Raw genomic sequence first — 15,690 nt, 5'->3', positions numbered from 1 at the left:
TGCCGAGAGACAGTTAGAATAGCCTTCAGCTAAGTCCATGGCTACGACCTAGCAAGGAGCCATTAACCATTTGTAACGTTGAATGTACCTCAAGATAGAGTCTCACTTGTATCATCCAGAATGCTGTATACCAAAGGACAATATAAAATTTAAGTGTTCTAGTAGCTACGTTCTTTTCTTTATCACATTCATTACGAATCCTGTTCCAGACTTAACGCCAGACGGCGTGAGTTGACGCGTGCCCTTTCGGCTACTTCACTGTGGACTGGCTGCCTTAACAGTCCACAACAGATACAATAACAGTTACACATATGCAAGTTCTCCTTTCATGGATCAACACTATAAGTGTGCTCCCTGCCGCCGTTGGATAAGCAGCTGCAGCAGCAAGTCGTATACTCCTAGCTCACTCATTTGTTACATAGTTTGATTCTTAATTTCTTTGCGTGTTTTTGGTACTTGCATTGTTTAATTCATAAATTTCTGGCGTATTATAGTATTTGAGAGTTGTAGCATCGCGTTTTAGTACCTGAATAGTGTAAATTCGCGTAGTCGTTTGTCTTCTGTTTTTGTTTTGAACGGCCAGTGTCGGTTGGTCACAGTCAGTGTGCTCCCTGCCGCCGTTGGATAAGCAGCTGCAGCAGCAAGTCGTATACTCCTAGCTCACTCATTTGTTACATAGTTAAATCTTAATTTCTTTGCGTGTTTTTGGTACTTGCATTGTTTAATTCATAAATTTCGGGCGTATTATAGTATTTGAGAGTTGTAGCATCGCGTTTTAGTACCTGAATAGTGTAAAATCGCGTAGTCTCCTTCCGCCGCCGAGCAGTGTGTCAGCAGTGCGCAAGTAGCAGCATTACTGCATTTACTAGGCAATCTTGTATTTTAATAACCGTTTAAATTTTGTGTCGATTTGTTTGCGCTCTCTGTAAATTAGTTCAGACGTTCTTTGCACAACAGTTTTTAGCATGGATAGGGACTGCAACTGCTGTGTTTGGATGCAGGCTGAGTTGGCATCCCTTCGCTCCCAGCTTCAGGCAGTGTTGGCTTCGGTCACACAGCTTGAGGCTGTTGCCAATGGGCATCACTGTGGGGGTCCGGATGGGGGTTTGTCGGGGACGGCCAGCTCGTCCCACGCATCCCCCGATCGGACTACGACTGTGGTTGCCCGGGATACTGCCCGTATTGAGGCTGATCCCTCACCTGTGGTAGAGTGGGAGGTCGTCTCAAGGTGTGGCAGGGGGCGAAAGACATTCCGGAGGGCTGAACGAAAGGCCTCTCCAGGTTGTCTGACGAATCGGTTTCAGGCTCTGTCTCAGGATGATACTGATCTTCGGCCTGACATAGCTGCTTGTCCTGTTCCAGAGGTTGCCCCTCAGTCTGCAAGATCCGGGCGGTCGCAGAGGGTGGGCTTACTGGTAGTTGGGAGCTACAACGTCAGTCGCGTAATGGGCCCTTTAGGGATATGGCAGCAAGAGAGGGGAAGAAAACCAATGTGCACTCCGTGTGCATACCGGGGGAGTCATTCCAGATGTGGAAAGGGTCCTTCCGGATGCCATGAAGGGTACAGGGTGCACCCATCTGCAGGTGGTCGCTCATGTCGGCACCAATGATGTGTGTCGCTATGGATCGGAGGAAATCCTCTCTGGCTTCCGGTGGCTATCTGATTTGGTGAAGACTGCCAGTCTCGCTAGCGGGATGAAAGCAGAGCTCACCATCTGCAACATCGTCGACAGGACTGACTGCGGACCTTTGGTACAGAGCCGAGTGGAGGGTCTGAATCAGAGGCTGAGACGGTTCTGCGACCGTGTGGGTGCAGATTCCTCGATTTGCGCCATAGGGTGGTGGGGTTTCGAGTTCCGCTGGATAGGTCAGGAGTCCACTACAAGCAACAAGCGGCTACACGGGTAGCAGGGGTTGTGTGGCATGGGCTGCGTGGTTTTTTAGGTTAGATGGCCTTGGGCAAGTACAGAAAGGGCAACAGCCTCAACGGGTGCGGGGCAAAGTCAGGACATGCGGGGACCAAGCAGCAATCGGTATTGTAATTGTCAACTGTCGAAGCTGCGTTGGTAAAGTACTGGAACTTCAAGCGCTGATAGAAAGCACTGAAGCTGAAATCGTTATAGGTACAGAAAGCTGGCTGAAGCCAGAGATAAATTCTGCCGAAATTTTTACAAAGGTACAGACGGTGTTTAGAAAGGATAGATTGCATGAAACCGGAGGTGGAGTGTTCGTCGCTGTTAGTAGTAGTTTATCCTGTAGTGAAGTAGAAGTGGATAGTTCCTGTGAATTATTATGGGTGGAGGTTACACTCAACAACCGAGCTAGGTTAATAATTGGCTCCTTTTACCGACCTCCCGACTCAGCAGCATTAGTGGTAGAACAACTGAGAGAAAATTTGGAATACATTTTACATAAATTTTCTCAGCATGTAATAGTTTTAGGTGGAGATTTCAATTTACCAGATACAGACTGGGACACTCAGATGTTTAGGACGGGTGGTAGGGACAGAGCATCGAGTGACATTATACTGAGTGCACTATCCGAAAATTGCCTCGAGCAATTAAACAGAGAACCGACTCGTGGAGATAACATCTTGGACCTATTGATAACAAACAGACCCGAACTTTTCGACTCTGTACGTGCAGAACAGGGAATCAGTGATCATAAGGCCGTTTCAGCATCCCTGAATATGGAAGTTAATAGGAATATAAAAAAAGGGAGGAAGGTTTATCTGTTTAGCAAGAGTAATAGAAGGCAGATTTCAGACTACCTAACAGATCAAAACGAAAATTTCTGTTCCGACACTGACAATGTTGAGTGTTTATGGAAAAAGTTCAAGGCAATCGTAAAATGCGTTTTAGACAGGTACGTGCCGAGTAAAACTGTGAGGGACGGGAAAAACCCACCGTGGTACAACAACGAAGTTAGGAAACTACTGCGAAAGCAAAGAGAGCTTCACTCCAAGTTTAAACGCACCCAAAACCTCTCAGACAACCAGAAGCTAAACGATGTCAAAGTTAGCGTAAGGAGGGCTATGCGTGAAGCGTTCAGTGAATTTGAAAGTAAAATTCTATGTACCGACTTGACAGAAAATCCTAGGAAGTTCCGGTCTTACGTTAAATAAGTAAGTGGCTCGAAACAGCATATCCAGACACTCCGGGATGATGATGGCCCTGAAACAGAGGATGACACGCGTAAAGCTGAAATACTAAACACCTTTTTCCAAAGCTGTTTCACAGTGGAAGACCGCACTGCAGTTCCTTCTCTAAGTCCTCGCACAAACGAAAAAATGGCTGACATCGAAATAAGTGTCCAAGGAATAGAAAAGCAACTGGAATCACTCAACAGAGGAAAGTCCACTGGACCTGACGGGATACCAATTCGATTCTATACAGAGTAAGCGAAAGAACTTGCCCCCCTTCTAACAGCCATGTACCGCAAGTCTCTAGAGGAACGGAAGGTTCCAATTAATTGGAAAAGAGCACAGGTAGTCCCAGTCTTCAAGAAGGGTCGTCGAGCAGATGCGCAAAACTATAGACCTATATCTCTGACGTCGATCTGTTGTAGAATTTTAGAACATGTTTTTTGCTCGAGTATCATGTCGTTTTTGGAAACCCAGAATCTACTATGTAGGAATCAACATGGATTCCGGAAACAGCGATCGTGTGAGACCCAACTCGCTTTATTTGTTCATGAGACCCAGAAAATATTAGATACAGGCTCCCAGGTAGATGCTATTTTTCTTGACTTCCGGAGGGCGTTCGATACAGTTCCGCACTGTCGCCTGATAAACAAAGTAAGAGCCTACGGAATATCAGACCAGCCATGTGGCTGGATTGAAGAGTTTTTAGCAAACAGAACACAGCATGTTGTTATCAATGGAGAGACGTCTACAGACGTTAAAGTAACCTCTGGCGTGCCACAGGGGAGTGTTATGGGACCATTGCTTTCCACAATATATATATATAAATGACCTAGTAGATGGTGTCGGAAGTTCCATGCGGCTTTTCGCGGATGATGCTGTAGTAAACAGAGAAGTTGCAGCATTAGAAAATTGTAGCGAAATGCAGGAAGATCTGCAGCGGATAGGCACTTGGTGCAGGGAGTGGCAACTGCCCCTTAACACAGACAAATGTAATGTATTGCGAATACATAGAAAGAAGGATCCTTTATTGTATGATTATATGATAGCGGAACAAAGACTGGTAGCAGTTACTTCTGTAAAATATCTGGGAGTATGCGTGCGGTACGATTTGAAGTGGAATGATCATATAAAATTAATTGTTGGTAAGGCGGGTACCAGGTTGAGATTCATTGGGAGAGTCCTTAGAAAATGTAGTCCATCAACAAAGGAGGTGACTTACAAAACACTCGTTCGACCTATACTTGAGTATTGCTCATCAGTGTGGGATCCGTACCAGATCAGGTTGACGGAGGAGATAGAGAAGATCCAAAGAAGAGCGGCGCGTTTCGTCACAGGGTTAGTTGGTAACCGTGATAGCGTTACGGAGATGTTTAATAAACTCAAGTGGCAGACTCTGCAAGAGAGGCGCTCTGCATCGCGGTGTAGCTTGCTCGCCAGGTTTCGAGAGGGTGCGTTTCTGGATGAGGTATCGAATATATTGCTTTCCCCTACTTATACCTCCCGAGGAGATCACGAATGTAAAATTAGAGAGATTAGAGCGCGCACGGAGGCTTTCAGACAGTCGTTCTTCCCGCGAACCATACGCGACTGGAACAGGAAAGGGAGGTAATGACAGTGGCACGTAAAGTGCCCTCCGCCACACACCGTTGGGTGGCTTGCGGAGTATAAATGTAGATGTAGATGTAGATGTAGATGTAGACAAACAATCATTTTTATTAATTGCATAGGTATTCATATATGCGACGACAGGTAATTGATGCCTCAAGAAGGATCGTTAAAACTATACGCTATTACTACCTCCCCTCTGTTTCTCAGGCTTACAGAAACGTTCTCAGTTCGCTTTGCAAGATAATATTGAAATTTAGTTTACTGAAGGTTTCGTGTACAAACACTGCAATATCCTCCGGAGCGGCTGTGTAGGCCTGTAGTTACACCAGGTGACTTAAAGGCCCTCCCACTGCAGGGACTTAGTGTGTCTCGCGTGAAGCCGTCCCTGTAATCCCAGAAGAGTCAATGTCTTCAGCATAGAATATAAAAGCATCGTAACAGGTGGACTGAGTGCACACTTAAGCTGAAAACTCTCTGAGCAAAAGTGATTTTAGTATTGTGTTGTAATAGATCCATTGCTATTTTAACCACTTCATCTATTTTATTGTATGTATATTTATCTTCGAAAGATGAAACGCTGAATGTCTTATTACCGCTGTGGTTCAAATGTTATGATGCTCATTTCTTGCGAACCAGTGAACCGTTACTGATATTTTGTAACATGTGGCTAAGAGAGAGTTGTGAATTCAAAATGACAGACAGAAAATGATATTTTTTAGTTTTAGGTTCAGTGATGTGTGTAACAGTTTTAAGTGCAGATATTTCTATTTATGACGCAGAACTATGTACTGAACTACATTACTTCAGTATTTACGTCATCACGAGTAATATGTTTTTAGCTTGGTACCTCCAAGTACATATGGCAAGAACAAACCATTCATGCTTGATTTCCCCTGGGCAGAGGATGAGGTGTTGAAAAGTGGACACATGGACACAAAATGGGCAGTCTATCCTGACGGTTGTAGTCTACTTAGGGGTCCAGTTACGGCAGTGCAGAAAACATCAGGTCTTTCAGGTCATAAAATTAGTGACGTGTTTGTGGGAGACGGTTTGATGCAGAGGAAAAACAATACATTCACGTACATGTGTACATGTTAAGGTACAACATATAAAAAAAGTCTGCACTTATAACTGTTACATCCTGTGAGTGTATTGGAGGTATAGGTACTAATATAGTGATCGCTGGTACCTTAATATGTGCCAAATTAAGCATGTAACTTCTTTTTCTCTTTGGAAAATAATCCAGAAATCCATGCAAATATAGTATGAGATTAATCAATTAATTTCCATGTTGAGAACAGCTAAATGTAAAACTGCATTTTCTGTTTCGATTTTTGAATACACCATTGTCTCTTTTCCACGTTACGAAACACCAACTATAACTCATTCGTCTGTCAAGGTTTTAACACCAAAGAAACGCAATCACAACCGATAATCACAGTCAGGCCAGCATCCTGAAAAGGTGTATATCTTCTTTTCTTCTTCTTTATCCTAGCCATATGTCAATTGTTTGATTTGGCAATGATACTGGTAGAGGACGACGAGATGCCTCTCCTGTAGCCAAAAGATAAACTTCTTGACAAAAATATGAGGCACCAGGAAGGAGAGGAGAAAACGATACAGCACTTAACAGGTAGGGGGTATATCTGACGTTATTTCAGCAATTACAAAATCAGGTCACGAAACTTGCAGCTTGAGCCCAGTTATGACTATCACTCATCTCCTGTGGCCTGCATGCAAGCACTGATCCAGGTGTGAGAAGGCGCCACGAAGCTGTTGTGTCCTCTCCTGGGTTCCCTAAGTGAAAAGTTTGAGAAATTGCAACTTAACTGGGAAGAACAATTAAATGCTAAGTTCGAAGAGTTAGAATCAAAGGTACCTAAGGATACCAATGATTTACATTCTGAACGTAAAGGAAAAATAAATGAAGTAGATAATAAATGTGATATTATTTTACAAGGGCATATCGATTTATCATACAGAGTCAGTAGTTGCGAAAGTAATTGTTTGAAAACCGGTGTGCAGATCGAGGATCTGTCCGCAAAACGACAGATTTCGAAAAAGATACTTGAAAGGGTACTGATAAGTATTTAAAGGAACAAACTTCAAAAATGGAGGAAGATCTTAACGAATGGATTGAGGTTAAAAATAAGGAGGTTGAGGAGAAATTTAATAACGCTCTCGAAGTGAAACGGTCCGAACGTGTGGAAAGGAAACAGTCGGAACACGACGAACTTGTCAAATTGTTTACTGATGAATTTCAGGCAATTAAAGAAAGGGAGGCAAAGGGACACTAATTTTAGAATGTCTGAGTTAGGTCGGAAGTCATCACAAAATGTTTTGACTGACGATAATCATTCAGCAGACAAATCGAAAAACAGTAAACACTGTAGTGAGAGTAAGTGTAACAACGGTGCCAGGGTACCTGACAAATCCTATGAAGGTTACGAGGATCAACATCATCCGCTTGTACAGAGAGGATATCTATCGTCACTAAAAGTTGAAACTATCATATTTAAAAGCAGGCAATTTCCGATCTTTTGGTCATAAAAAGACAACATCCATCCAAAAATTTTCATAAATAACTTCAAGCGTATTTTTCCTCATAGTTGGTAGGAACAAGATAAGCTTCAGTTCATCGTATCCAAAATCACAGGTGAAGCAGCATTGTGGGCTGCAGAAGCAAGCAAGAACTGTAGTACTTGTGCAGAATTTGAGCAACTTTTCCTGTCAAAATACTGGTCCAAGAGCAAGGAAGTGTACCAGCCCGAATATTATAACAGTAAACGAGGCTCGCTGCGACAGCATTTCGAAAAATACCTTAACAAAACGAGGTACTGGAGCGAGCCCATCACACATCGGGAAGTAATGCGCATTCTAAAGGGAAGATTGCCAATTCATATTCGCGAAAAACTGATAAATGTCCTTGATTGTGATGTGGAACAATTTTTGTCTGTAGTTGATTCTATTGATATGATTATGGAAGATGCCAGAGTTTGGAATAATAATCAATGTGTAGGGAAGCAGCCTACTCACGCTGTAGTAAATTCACATCAGTTTCCATTGTGTGCCAGCCAGTCTGCTGTAACTAGCTCTGATGTCATAAATGTTGCGCAATACCTTAAAAATCAAGCAAATGACCTAAAACTTTTCTAGAATGTCAGAAATAATACTAAATTAATGTGTGTTGAATATCAGTTCGATAACTTAAGCCATTTCCGGAATTTGGACGTTTTTCTGTAAAAATCATGGGCGCAACAGAAAAGAGCTAGAGACTTCAAAATTTATATTTAGATTCATCTTTCATAATGATTTAATAAAAACAGTACTTTGGATTTCACAAATAAAGATTTTAGTGGAAATTCATGATTTTCTGGTTTTCGTCTCAAAACTGAAGGAAGCAAGATAGATTAAGTAGGCTAGTAAATAAGGCTAGGATGTTTAGACTTAAATAGGTTGGAGGTCCGCTATGACTATGAAGATGTGAAAAGTTTCTTTTGAATACCTATAAAATTATAGCGATAGCGGATCTCAAAAGGGACAGTTCAGAGCTCATCTGCTGCGTGCAGGGCAATTAAATTAATTCTCTCGCCCAAAATACTTAACTTAGCCACGTCAAAATTTTATTATCAATACTTACCTGCGTGCTGAATGCACAGTTAAATTAAGAGCTTCATCGGCCATCAGCAAAAGAAGCTATAATTTATTATGTAACTTAAAGTGGTGCGTTACTAGCCCAGCGGCTAGTCGGGAGAGCCGATTTGATCAGGCGTTCCCTTAGCCGTCTGCACCGCGGCTTTATATATAAGAACGCTGCGCGAGGAAGCAAGGCCCCAGTTCTCTCCAGACGCTGAATAACACGCCATCTGTGTCGGCAGTCGCGTCGCGTCGCGTCGGTATCACTGCTACTAACAGCCTCGGATGCCGTATTCAGTTACTCGAGATGCGCGTAACCATGAAATCATTTCAAGTGATTTTCATTATCTAGCTTCAGTGTGCGTATTGTCGTATTTTCACGTGCCGTCGCGGGACAGACATTCTACCAAATATTTAGCGTGGCGTTTGATGAAATAATCTCATCAAATTATGGCGAGCATTCTTTTTTAACATTTAATTCGGACATTTATAGTTGCATCAGCGCATTAGACTCTGAACTGCTCTGTTAGTTAGGTTGTAGGTATACTTGTGTTTTTATTTGTGACTTTGAGAATATACTCAACTATTTTGGAAAATCGTTTTTGATTAGAAATCCCAGACAATCTCCTAATTCCTCAGGGCTATAAGCTGCATCTATAATGGGATTCTCGGATGAAGTGCGCACTAGGAACTCTAATTACAGGCTTCACGTTTTGTTAAATCACTTTCTGGGGGCCTAAAAAGTAACTAGAGCGCCAGTGTTGAGAACGGCGAAAGACAGCATTAACAACATTCTAATAGCCAGAAACTGATTCAACAAACAAACATTTATACAGCAAACGAGTAATTTCCAATTCAAACTCGCCGCCCCACAAATGGTCTATTGCAAAGCGTAATGATGGGGGTATTAATAATCGTGGTGGTGGTCGTAATGACGACAACAGGGATAAGAATGCTAAGTCTACACTACCAGAAGGAAAGCAAACGACGTCTTATGACTACAATAAAACTAACAATGAAAATGATCAATATAAACGCGCTGCTTATTATATTAAGAAAACCCATGGGAATAATGGAAATCGCATAAATTATGTTCAAAAAATGGTTCAAATGGCTCTGAGCACTATGGGACTCAACTGCTGTGGTCATCAGTCCCCTAGAACTTAGAACTAATTAAACCTAACTAACCTAAGGACATCACACACATCCATGCCCGAGGCAGGATTCGAACCTGCGACCATAGCAGCAGCGCGGCTCCGGACTGGAGCGCCTAGAACCGCACGACCACCGCGGCCGGCATAATTTATGTCAACACGGGAAGGCTTAATCGTAAACGCAGATATGATAGGTATCCGGAAGAAGATCCTGATAGGATACAACCGTGGGTAGATTATCCGCAAGGTATCGCACCAGCATCACAACCGCAAGGACCGATACCAACGAATGACAAACCATTACCGAACTCTGAATACAACATTCGTGTAGTTGAAGTTGACGAACCATCGATGAAGACATCCACCGAAAGGTTAAACTATAAACGGCCTCCAAAAGCCTTCCTAGTACGACCGGGGATGGAAAGGAGGGCAGGCATCATTTTTCAATAGATGTATTGAGATATAATAATGATTTAGACTAAAAGGAAGAGTTGAGTGAAGAAGTGCCGAATATTTCCAATAAATGTGGACGAATTTTACAAGCTATCATGCAAATAGTAATAAATGGTACTGATATTGAGATCTTGATCGATACAGGCACGACCATTAGCGCAATGACACAAGATTGTTAGAACAGATCAGCGGAGGAGGGAGAGTATTAACGTTTCCTCTTACTGGATCCACTGTTCCGGCGCATTTGTTGCGAAAGCAGAGAGAATCTCAAAACAGGCACGAGTCGATATTATAATGCATGGGGCTTCTATAGAAAGTACCTTCCTGATTGTTTCGAAAATGGCCGTACCTTGTGTTTAGGGTCTTGGTTTTTTGAGCGGAGCTGGAGCAGTAATTAATTTGAAAGATGGAACGTGTACTTCGGAAGCGAGGTTGTGAAAATTCCTGTGTTGAAAGGCCGAGTAGTCCCGGAGCGATGTTGTATAAAGCTAATGGTTAGCTATATTAGTGTTAAGTGCGATTCATCAAATGAAATTTATTTTATCGAATCTCCTGAAGAAGAGATAGATGAAGACGCAATACGAAACAAAGTCTTCGAATCCGAATATCTGACGTCAGATCAGTGGGAAGACTTACTATGTTTGTTAACTAATTATGCACTAGTATTTAGTAAACGCACAGGAATAATCAAGGAGTTCGAGTTTGATATTCAGACATATCCTCATGAAGCCTTTTGTTGCACTTCATACCCTATTCTGTGGTCTAAGAGAGAGGCAATGAAAACAGAAATCACTAAGGTGTTAGAGTGGAGAATAATAGAACCTTCTAATTCTCAATATTCGAGCCCTCTCTTGGCTGTCCTAAAATCGAATGGCGATGTAAGACTGTTTCTTGACGCTAGGGAAATTAACAAAATTATTATTCGAGTACAAACGAGACCAGAGTATTTAGAAGAACTTATTCAGAAGTTTAATGGTGCCCGGTTTTTGACATCCCTAGATATGAGGAGTTCCTATTGGCAGACGAGGATATCACCTGAATCACGGAAGTACGCTGATTTTATCTTTCTTGTGAGAAGCTATGATATTCGGCGTAAACTTCAGCCGAGGAGTATTTATTTCCACATTAGATATCGTTCTAGGACGAGATATCCTTGACAAAGTTACTTTGTATGTAAACGACCTTTTGATCGCAACTACGACGTGGAAGGAGCATCTCGATTTGTTAGAGAAAGTATTCATGACGTTCTCAGAATACGGAGTGACAGTGAATCTGACGAAGTCAAAATTCGCCAAGAATCAAATAAAGTTCCTCGGACATTTAATTAGGCCGAACGGAATTACGCTCGACCCCAAGAAGATGAATGCCATCAAAGAATGTCGGTATCCTCGGAGTAAAAAAGAATTAAAGTATTTTTTGGGCCTTGCTTCATTCTTCCGTCGATTTCTACCTGACCAAATAATTAGCTAAGATTGCTAATTACAACTACTGCGAAACAACGTTACTTGGAAATGGACCCAGGACTGCAGCCAAGCATTTGATTAAATCCGGTATGCTTTGACTAATGCGCAACTCCTGCACCATCCGAAACTTGTACAAGACTTTTGTATTGCAACAGATGCCTCAGAAACAGGCTTAGGCGCCACATTGTCTCAAATAAATGATCCGCATGACGTGAACACCATTAAAATTATAGGGTTTACAAGCAGACCACAAAATGCGAGAGAACATACTGCACCACTGAATTAGAGGATTTAGCTGTAATATGGGAACTCAAGAATTTCAGCTATTTTGTTTATGGTAAGAGGATTACGATATACTGTGACCATAAGGCTTTTTCATTCACGGTTAACCCGATACGCTTTGTTGTTACAAGAATACAACATTTCGGTGCAATACACAAGAGGAAAGGACAACGTAATTTCTGTTGCTTTACCTCGACTACCAAACGGAAGAACTAATGAAGAAGATCATGGGCTATCTTTAAATTTTAAAGTAATGGATATATCAATAAATTATTAAGAAGTACAAGTTGCAGAACTGTGTCAAAAACTGCCATGTCAAAAACGGTCACATTTGCAAGACGAAAACCTAAGTTGGAAACATATTAGGTATAAAGTCACACACAAAGACCGTACTAATACTAAATATCATTATACTTTACAATCTGAGGTATTATTTAGGAAAGAAAACAACAATGATAGCTGGAAAGTTTGTATCCCAAAGGATTATATAGAACCATTACTTTGGCATACTCATTTGAAATGGGGACACTTTGGACATTCTAAATGCAAAGCCAAGTTGGGTGAATATTGCTATTATCCGAACCTAAAACGACTAGCGAATAGTATTCTGAAGAAATACAAAATATGTCAACAGACCAATGTCAACAGACCAAACCCATAAACTATTGTAGAAGAATCGAGCTACATCCCTTAATACCTCACCAAACTTTAACGCTAATAGATTGCGATGTGTGTGGTCCATGTCCGACTACACAAGGGAGATTTAAATATATACTGGCCTGTTAAGACATTTTTTCAAAATATGTCAAATTATGTCCTTTACGAAGTCTACATGTCCGGCCAATGTTAAGGAAGTTCATCATTAACTTCATTACTGACTATGGAAAACCAAAAGTGATTCTGACTGATAATGCAGCACATTTTACTAGTGAATTGTGGAAAGGGGCTATGAAGGAACACAATATCAAGAATATATACATATTCCGATTTTATCATTGTGGTAATCCTTTTGAGAGACTCTTCCGGGTATTAAACCGATTTCTGCGAGCACATACACAACAGTGACAATACCAATGGATTAATTGGTTGCCAGATTTCTAGAGGATCTACAATGACGTACCACATGTTTCTACTGGACATTCACTGAATCAAATAATGCATGGAAGAAACCAATTTCAAGATTGGTTAGGGAAGTGGCGCCATCTGGTTTCCCCCATCAAGCTAGACAAGTTTCGTTCTTTGTAGTTTTTTCGTTTGATGCTTATTTCGTGAGATATTTGGCCCGGTCACGATCAATGGACCACCCTATATATATATATATATATATATATATATATATATATATATATAGGGTGGTCCATTGATAGTGACCGGGCCAAATATATATATATGGAATGAAGAAAGTAATAGGAAGCAAAAAGGGTATCTGAATTGGAAAAGTAATTGGATAACAGATTTTCCGTTAAAAAGAGAGGAAATTATTACGGCTTTCAAGAGTGTTATTCGGAGGAATGAAGAATTGAGTTAAAATCTGTAAATATTTTCTTACATTTTTTATGCGTTGTGAAGAATGTGTTGTTGATAACAGTATTAAGATGAAAAATAATTTCATACGTGTGTGTAATGGTTATAAGGAGAATAGGACAGGAATGATAAGAGGGTACAAGTGTATGGAAAAAGGAAAGGATATCGACGAGAAGATGACCTGCGAAAGATCACATCGGAGAATTCATTGTCAACTACAGTGAATATGGACACAAAATACGTTAAGATAATTTTATGACTATTATCGTAAAATAATCATCAGTAAGGTACGAAATGGATGAACCTCGTGTAAATATGGGAATGATGGAAATTTTGAAATGGTTCACCAAAGTACTGCGCTAGTATTAGTCTTAGTCATAGGAAAGGGGAATTTTGTTAAAAATTCAGTAAAGGCGCGGTTGGACGATGAAGTCTGGTGCCGCTGGCAGTGTGTGGTAATAGTCAGCAGCCAGTAGGCCAGGCAGGGTAAACATGGCGCTGAGCTGCAGCAGCATATTGCACGTACGACTTGTTTGGAGTGGAGCAACAGTGAGGCAGGGAACTGCAGCGTTGCTTTAAGTAATTGCGATGTATGAGGCAAGGCATAAGGTCAGAGACGGGAGTGGCAATGTGTAAGTGGCTGACATATGGGACTTTACCCCTGCCATAGTTTCTGTTTCTCTCTGACACTATGTCAGAAGTGAGGGAAAAAGCAATACCAATTGTCAGGCACCTTTAGCTTGAGGGGTGTGCCAGGTCAGTCGAGAGTCGGGTCTGACCTGTGCTGGTCTACACTTATAGGCGCCAGTCTGGCAGCGATATTGTAAATATTCTGTGTAAACCTGTACGTGGTTTCTATGTACTTGTTCAGGCTGTATTCCGCCTCCACGGACACAGCACCACGGAGGGACAGAACGGTAGCTGGGTACTTGGAGATTGCACCGTCTGCCCGAAGAAGGGCCAGTGACAGTGGTCTGCAGCGGGTCCAGGACGAGCCACGTTCGCTTCCCACCTGGCGTACCGGGATCCGGTTGAGGCGTACGTTGCGGGAGGCGTAGCAGTGGTGAAACAGCGTTAGGAACGGCGGCGAGTGCTGCCATCTGGCAAGCACAACTAACGGAAAGTTGCGGCAAAGCGTCCAGGAGGGCGCGGGTTCGAGTCCTGTCCTGTTCTAGGAGCAGCAGCGGCCGAGAGCCACGGGTGACCAGTAGAACCACCTTCGTCCCATGGTCGGACAGAGCTGGCCAAACGGCGCGGAGGGCGGTGGGGACGGGGACTGTAACAGTCTCCGGAATCGCGGGCAGTAGAATGGTGCCAGTCGTTACACTTCGTCGAGGGGCGACCGGACGAGCGAGGCTGACTTCCATCGTCGGGCGGCCTTGATGACGTTATGCTTCTGTAAACTAACTCATTAAAGGAATACTTCCGAATACCGCTGTATCACTCTGCACTGCCCCTTGACGCTACTGAACTTGCTCGGCCTCCTGACGAGAAACGGCGCGGTGGGCCGTGGCTTCAGTACTGCCAGCTGGAGTCCTGGGTTCGACCACTAACGGTCCGCAGCAGAAGTAATTTAGAAACAACAGCAGATTGGAAAGGAATTTAATATAAAAGGGACGAAAGATATAACACAATGTAAAAATGACTTCCAAGCAAAAACACAATAAATATACTCACTGTATATATGAAGGATAAATCAATTCACAATCGAAGAGAACTCACAACCGATTCTTAGAACATATCACACGATAATGAAGTCTTCACTCAACAATGAACAAATGGAGTATAGTAAACACGCACCAAATAAATAAATATTTTTGAAAGTGCAGTGCTGAAATGCATAAATGAAGATGAGATCTTTTATTAAATTAATTTTGGAAATCATTCATCGCATAACTGTAAAGGAAAGTTAGAACTGATTACTTAATTACATGCAACGACTTGTTGATAAACAATAAGTGCTAAAGATACAATGCTGACACCAAGGTTGGTCGGAAGACGCAATATTTGGAAACAGAGATGAACCTATCAGCTGAACTATTAGATAATCCGGCGTTATTAGCGGCTTTATTTAAAATTTGGACTCACTGATCAACGAGCAATAGTATCAGCATCTTCGAACTCCGTAGAGCCAAAGTAGTTGACCGAGCTGTCTTTAGTAGCATGAACAGCTCGGTGGCAGCCGCTGCCTTGGTCATATTTCAAACGGAACTGGTGGCAATCCCTCCTTTGTGCGGTCAGTTAAAGAACGGCTTCTCAACTAATAGTGTTGTGAAATTAGTGCAGTGAAGTAAAAGTGTGGTATTTTATTATGAAAAAGGACCTAAAAAATTCGGAAAAGTTTCATGACGTTAGTGGTTTATTTAATGGGAAAATCTTGTTAGGCCCAACATTTCATCAATGCTGCAAAGATCGATGTACAATG

This window comes from Schistocerca nitens, chromosome 7 (assembly GCF_023898315.1).
Source record: "Schistocerca nitens isolate TAMUIC-IGC-003100 chromosome 7, iqSchNite1.1, whole genome shotgun sequence".
NCBI lineage: Eukaryota > Metazoa > Arthropoda > Insecta > Orthoptera > Acrididae > Schistocerca > Schistocerca nitens.
Note: the sequence above shows the minus strand (reverse complement) of the source record.